General features: G+C 49.2%; 1 protein-coding gene across 2 annotated transcripts in view; it reads right to left on the reverse strand.

The window, feature by feature from the left end:
• CUL1 (cullin 1) overlaps positions 1-1,091 on the reverse strand; it is a 61,286-nt gene extending 60,195 nt beyond the window's left edge. The window contains exon 1 of one of the 2 annotated variants that reach the window (XM_082046015.1): positions 1,003-1,091. The gene's annotated coding sequence lies outside the window, so the exon portion shown is untranslated. Of the gene's footprint in view, positions 1-786; positions 809-1,002 lie in introns of those variants that run through there. The other variant, XM_082046016.1, reaches the window with a different exon arrangement.
• Between the last annotated feature and the right edge of the window lie 4,977 nt (positions 1,092-6,068).

Consider the following 6,068-nt stretch of genomic DNA (forward strand, 5'->3'; position numbering starts at 1 on the left):
AAAACACTGCAGGACTAATCAAGTGGATGGAGGCAATAAATGCACAAACAGATAAAAGGTTACAGGGGGCACCTTCTCTGGTAAGGTCACAACAGCAGGGGGAAACACAGGGAAGTCTGGTGCACAAGTCCTTGACAGTGAAAGAAACCTGGAGAAGGTGACAAGGAGGAGCTGCGGGAAATATCTCCCAGCAACCACGATGGTACTGGGGACGTGGGGGAATTCCTCTGGGTACAACCCAACAGCTCCTAGACAGACCTGAGTGTCAGTAGGGCTCTGGGCTGGCACACAAGAGGACGAAAGGAGGCGACACAGAGGACAGAAGGCAAGTGAACACTCAAAAAACCGTGTTCAGTGAGGTTATGGGCAAAAGCTCATGGGGAGACGAGAGCAGAGGCCTGGGACGAGCAGGGCCTGGGATGGCTGGGGTGTTAAGTCCTGGGGCCGAAGGGGCAGAGCAGGGCTGCGGGAGGACGGGCCCGGAGTCTAAAAGCCCGCGGTGGGGAGGGACGGGCAGGAGCAGCCACCGAGGCGGCCCCAGCCATACGGGGACCGCGGTCACGGGGGAAGGGCAGGGAGACGGATGGGAGGGCCAGGCCGGCACGGGGAAGGAGGGAAGAAACAGGCAGGCCGGCCGGCCAGCGGGCAGGTTTCGCGGGTCTGGGGCAGCCGGCGGGTTGGGCCAGCGGGGGTAATACATTTTGAGTGCGCAGTTAGCGGCCTCCTCCCTCCAACTCGGCCCACGGCTCCTCGGCCCGCATCTGCGAGCAACCGGACAACACCCGCCGCCTCCCTCGCTCCGGAGCCAGGTGCGCGCCCGGGAGAAGAAAGGCGAGCAGCAGGCCGGGCGGGCCGGGCCGGGCCTCTCCTTCTCCCCGCGGCGTGACCCAGTGCCGGGCCCCTTTCCGCCAGGCCCGCGCGGCCTCGGCCCGGCCAAGCCGCCTCGGCCCGGGCCCACCCCGGCCTCGCTGCGACACAACGCCGCGGCCTCTCCGCACTCACCAGCATCGCGCGTCCCGCAGAGTCAGGCCGCATCCGCCCGCCCCTTCCGCCTCCGCCAGGCCCGGATCTGCCACCACCTCCCCCCAGCGCGGCCCGGAGAACAAGGAGGCACCGCCCCTCGCCGCCCGCCCCGCCCCGCTCCGGCCTACGGCGGGGGGAGGCCGCATGGCCCGCGGGTAGGTGCGTGGGTCTCGGGCCGGGGGCTGATTGCCCGCACCCTCCTCTTCCCTGGAGCCGGGCGAGGGCCGCTGCCCAGGGACGGGGCTGGGGCGACACTGCCGCGCCCACTCTCACTGCCCGCACCGCCGGCGGGGCCGGGAGAGCTGCTGGGTGACCCGATCCCGGGCGCCTCTCCGGATCTGCCTCTCAGTTCAGGAAGGACAGGGAAATGCTTGAGAGAGTCCAGCGCAGGGCAACAGAGATGATTAAGGGAGTGGAGCATCTCCCTTACGATGAAAAGCTGAGGGAGCTGGGTCTCTTTAGCTTGGAGAAGAGGAGACTGAGGGGTGACCTCATTAATGTTTATAAATATGTAAAGGGTGAGTGTCAGGAGGATGGAGCCAGGCTCTTCTCAGTGACAACCAATGATAAGACAAGGGGCAATGGGTACAAACTGGAACACAGGAGGTTCCACTTAAATATGAGAAGAAACTTCTCAGTGAGGGTGCCAGAGCACTGGAGCAGGATGCCCAGGGTGTTTGTGGAGTCTCCTTCTCTGGAGACATTCAAAATCCGCCTGGACACCTTCCTGTGTAACCTCATATGGGTGTTCCTGCTCCGGCAGGGGGATTGGACTAGATGATCTTTTGAGGTCCCTTCCAACCCCTAACATTCTGTGATTCTGTGTTTTCTCCCTTCCTTTCCTCTCTCCCTTACTGTCAAGAGAAGAGCTCGAGCATGTCGGGGCCTGGTGCAGCCACTGGGCGGCCAGCAGCAGCGCTGGGCTGACTGATGGGCCCAGCCACCGGCTCCCAGCCCAGGGCAGTGGGGCTGGGGGGCTCAGCCCAAGCATGGGGCCTGCCCAGCGGGGCCAGGAGGTCAGTGGCGTGGGCAGTGTCCGGCCGACAGCCATCACCTTTGCCGCCGCGCCCCTGCCCTGGCCCCAGGGGTCATCACTCTGACCCCCCTAAAGTTAGTCTAGTGCTAGAAGAGCTGGTGGATATGTTTCAGGGTGGCACCATCAGACGTGATGAGACTTCCCTCTATAACTACGCAGCCACTTTTGTATTTACAACAAACATGGGTTCCTGGCATGTCCTGAACATACTGAGCTGCGCCATGCCCAGTCTCGGGGCCCAAGTGGCTGTTACAGCTGTGCATCAACAGCTTGTCTTTGTCAAGCAAGTGTTAAACCAAGCTGCGAGGCTCTCTGAATTATTCACATCGAGAGTCAGTACCTCGAGGTGAACATTCCATTGAAAACTGTGATGGTGATTAAAGCGCAGCTGTCATAACAACATAGTTGGAAATCTTTCTTTAATTGTGACTTTCAGATTGATAAGAAAACAAGTTGGAAAACAACATTGCAGAGAGAACAGGATAGAAATTGAAAGAAAGGAAGTTTTATTGTTCAACAGTGACCTGTTTGGAAGATGTGTGAAGGTATTCTGACTGACTTAGGAATATGTAGTTACATTAACCTTTTTGTAATCTATGAATAAATTTGAGCAAAAATACCTAGTGTCAGTAGCATTAATTTATTATGATAGAATATAAACTTCGTAGCACATTTGCGTTGCCTTTCTGTGGGTTGCAAGTGGGGCAGTTAATTTTTCTTTTTAATGGTATGAAATGGGTGATGCAAAATCATAGCAAAATTTTGACGGCTTTCAGAAAATAATGTTTTAGAGTCAGTCCTGTCTTATTTATTCCTCAGGACTGTGGAATTACATTCCTGGAACTGTGCTGCAAAGAAAAAGAATGGGGTTTGTGTATCCTTGGTATTGTGCAGTGCCACAGTTCTCTGCACTGTACTTTCACAAGATATGCAGATTTTCCCTGCCAATATGAAGACGGATTCTGAACTGAATTATACCAGGAAGCATTTAAAGCAATTCAAACAAAGTCATAAAAGGTTGTCATAGTTTATATTAGTATAAAGAGTTCAACTCAGAAAATGCAGTAGCTTCATAGAAAGGAAAGAGAAACAGGGAGGCAATAGAAAGAAAGAAAGATATTTCTTTGCTTTGCAAAAAGCTTCATGTGCATCCTGGCTCTGCCAGCTGTATACCATTTTTGAAAATTGGCCTTCTCAAAGCTAATGGTCCTCAGTCACCTAAATGCTTGCAAAATTATTTCCCTGTATAATAATGCCTTACTATGGCACAGCCTACTGAATTGAACACAAGCAAAGTCATTGACACAGCTCTTCTAATGAAACAGTGCTGGCTTAGCACCTGAGCAGCACTGTCTGAGGAACTGGTTTAATGTCTCAGTCAGCTGGGTGGCATTGCAATGCTTGTATTCATTTTGCCCATGTGGACTTACTTTGCAAATACCATTCCTAGGCATGACTAAATTTCTGGCTTGCTAACATACGTGAGTTGTACTAGAGGAGAGTTTGTGGTAGTCATGCTGGATGCTGCGTCAGCATGTCCAGTTACGCATGGTGTGTTAAAGACTGGGAAGAGTGAGGGCAAAAAAAATAGTCTGTGGGAGATGGGAACCAAATCCAAAGGAGGGTGGACTGATTATAAAAAATAATGACTGATTTTTCAGTCCTGGAAATTAAGTTTAATGCTGTATTTTATAGCACTTGTATTTACATAGTGGTAAAGCCATCATTGTTTCAAAATCCTAAACCAAGGGAAAGATAGAGCCATGGATAAGCAAGGTAAGTGAAAAAGAAATGACAGGAAGGGAAGAAAATCTGTGAAGAAGGAGGGTCTGAGTTAGCACCATCCTGCACTAGACTGGGATTTTTTCGCTTTTGTGATGAACTACAGTGCAAGTTTGAGATCTGACAGTTTAGATAGAGTATTGAAGGTTTGTTTCCTTTTTTTTTTTTTTTTTTCCCTCTAGGGTTGCATCATTATTTGCATATACTTTAAAGAGGCAACACACAGTTCTCTGAATTTATTTGTGATGGTGCTAGCTTGATTGGCACTCTGAAAAGTTAGGCCATGAAAAAATCCTCACTAGACGTTTTAGACATGGTGCGTAACACAGCTCATTCATATATCCATTGAAAGAATTTCAGTATTGAGATAAGTGGTCTCAGAGAGAAAAGGAAATTTAATGCCAAAATAAATATTACCAAATTACTCATAGGAGGATGGCTAATGCATTTTAAATCATCCAATGGAGTTGATGTAATTCACATGAGAGTACCTTCCCTAGAGACTGAGGCAGCCAAAATTTCGAGGGCAGGCCTCATGAGAGAAATCCACTCTGTTTTTACCGAAATGAGTTAGCAGTGCTGCTGAGGGGGGCCTGTTTTGAAAGTAACTTGCAGGTTTCGCACTTGTTGCATCAGCAATGAATCAGCACACATCAAGCAAGAAAATTAAGACAACGTTTGCTGTCATTTTGAATAGGAAGCTCCACTGGCAGAGGGGAAAAGGCACAGAGGTGCAGTGGTTGCTGGTTTATTACTACTGTCAGGAGACTGGATGGGTGGAGAGGGATAATTTCCCTCCTAGTTATGTCTACAGTGATTGTCTGAAACCAGTAGTAGTATCACCACCTCAATACACCCAGGAGGACAAGGTAAGGGTAGATGATCACCAGATTTTTTGCCACATTCTTGTAAAATACAACTTCCATTATGCTGCTGGTGCACCAGTGACTCAGGCTGGAAAAACAAAACCAAACTAAATTAAAAAAAAAAAGAACACAACAAACAAGCAAAAAATCACCAACCAAACAATGGAGAGAGAGAGGCAATATTGCAGAAGTGTTTAACCAAACATGACAAATCTGCTTTTTGGAATTTACTGAATCTGTAAGATATGATGAAGTAGTGACTACAGTCAAACAAACCCCATGATGTATTGTATAAATTACAGCCAGCTTGAATATAAACAAGTATTTATTTGATTATGATGCTGACCCAAAGGAAAAAACAAAACCAAAACAAAACCAAACAAAAAAAACCACCACCATATTAGACTCCAGCTTGCAAATAATAGTTTTGAAAAACTAGAAAGAAAATTCCTGTGTGACAGTAGCTAGCCTGGATGCAAAGTTCTCCAAGACACTGAGATTGTTACTAGTGTTCGCAGAGAATATATGATTAGAGGACAGATAATGGCAGAGAGGTGACTGCTAGACTCGTATCTGTCCTAAAAGTTAGTGTCAAGACTATGCTACAGAGATTCCCCAGTGTATTCTAACTTTGTAACCAGTGGGAAGGTACTTACTATTTTTAACTTCTTCTGTTATGCTCCGTGGGCTCACAAAATGAGAACGACTTCACAGAATCACAGAATGTCAGGGATTGGAAGGCACCTCGAAAGACCATCTAGTCTAATCCCCCTGCCAGAGCAGGAACACCTGGATGAGGTTACACAGGAAAGCATCCAGGCAGGTCTTGAATGCCTCCAGAGTAGGAGACTCCACAACCACCCTGGGCAGCCTGTTACAGTGCTCTGTCACCCTCACTGAGAAGGAGTTTCTTCTCAAATTTAAGTGGAACCGTTTGTGTTCTAGTTTGTACCAATTACCTCTTGTCCTATCATTGGTTGTCACAGAGAAGAGCCTGGCTCCATCCTCGTGACAGTCACCCTTTATATATCTGTAAACATTAATGAGGTCATCCCTCAGTCTCCTCTTCTGCAAGCTAAAGAGACCCGGCTCCCTCAGCCTTTCCTCATAAGGGAGATGCTCCACTCCCTTAATCATCTTTGTTGCCCTGCGCTGGACTCTCTCCAGCAGTTCCCTGTTTCTTGAACTGAGGGGCCCAGAACTGGACACAATATTCCAGATGTGGTCTCACCAGGGCAGAGTAGAGGGAGAGGAGAACCTCTCTCGACCTACTAACCACCCCCCTTCTAATACACCCCAGGATGCCATTGGCCTTCTTGGCCACAAGGACACAGTGCTGGCTCATGGTTATCCTGTTGTCC

The sequence above is a fragment of the Streptopelia decaocto genome, assembly GCF_964273445.1.
Source record: "Streptopelia decaocto genome assembly, chromosome: 2".
NCBI classification, from domain to species: domain Eukaryota; kingdom Metazoa; phylum Chordata; class Aves; order Columbiformes; family Columbidae; genus Streptopelia; species Streptopelia decaocto.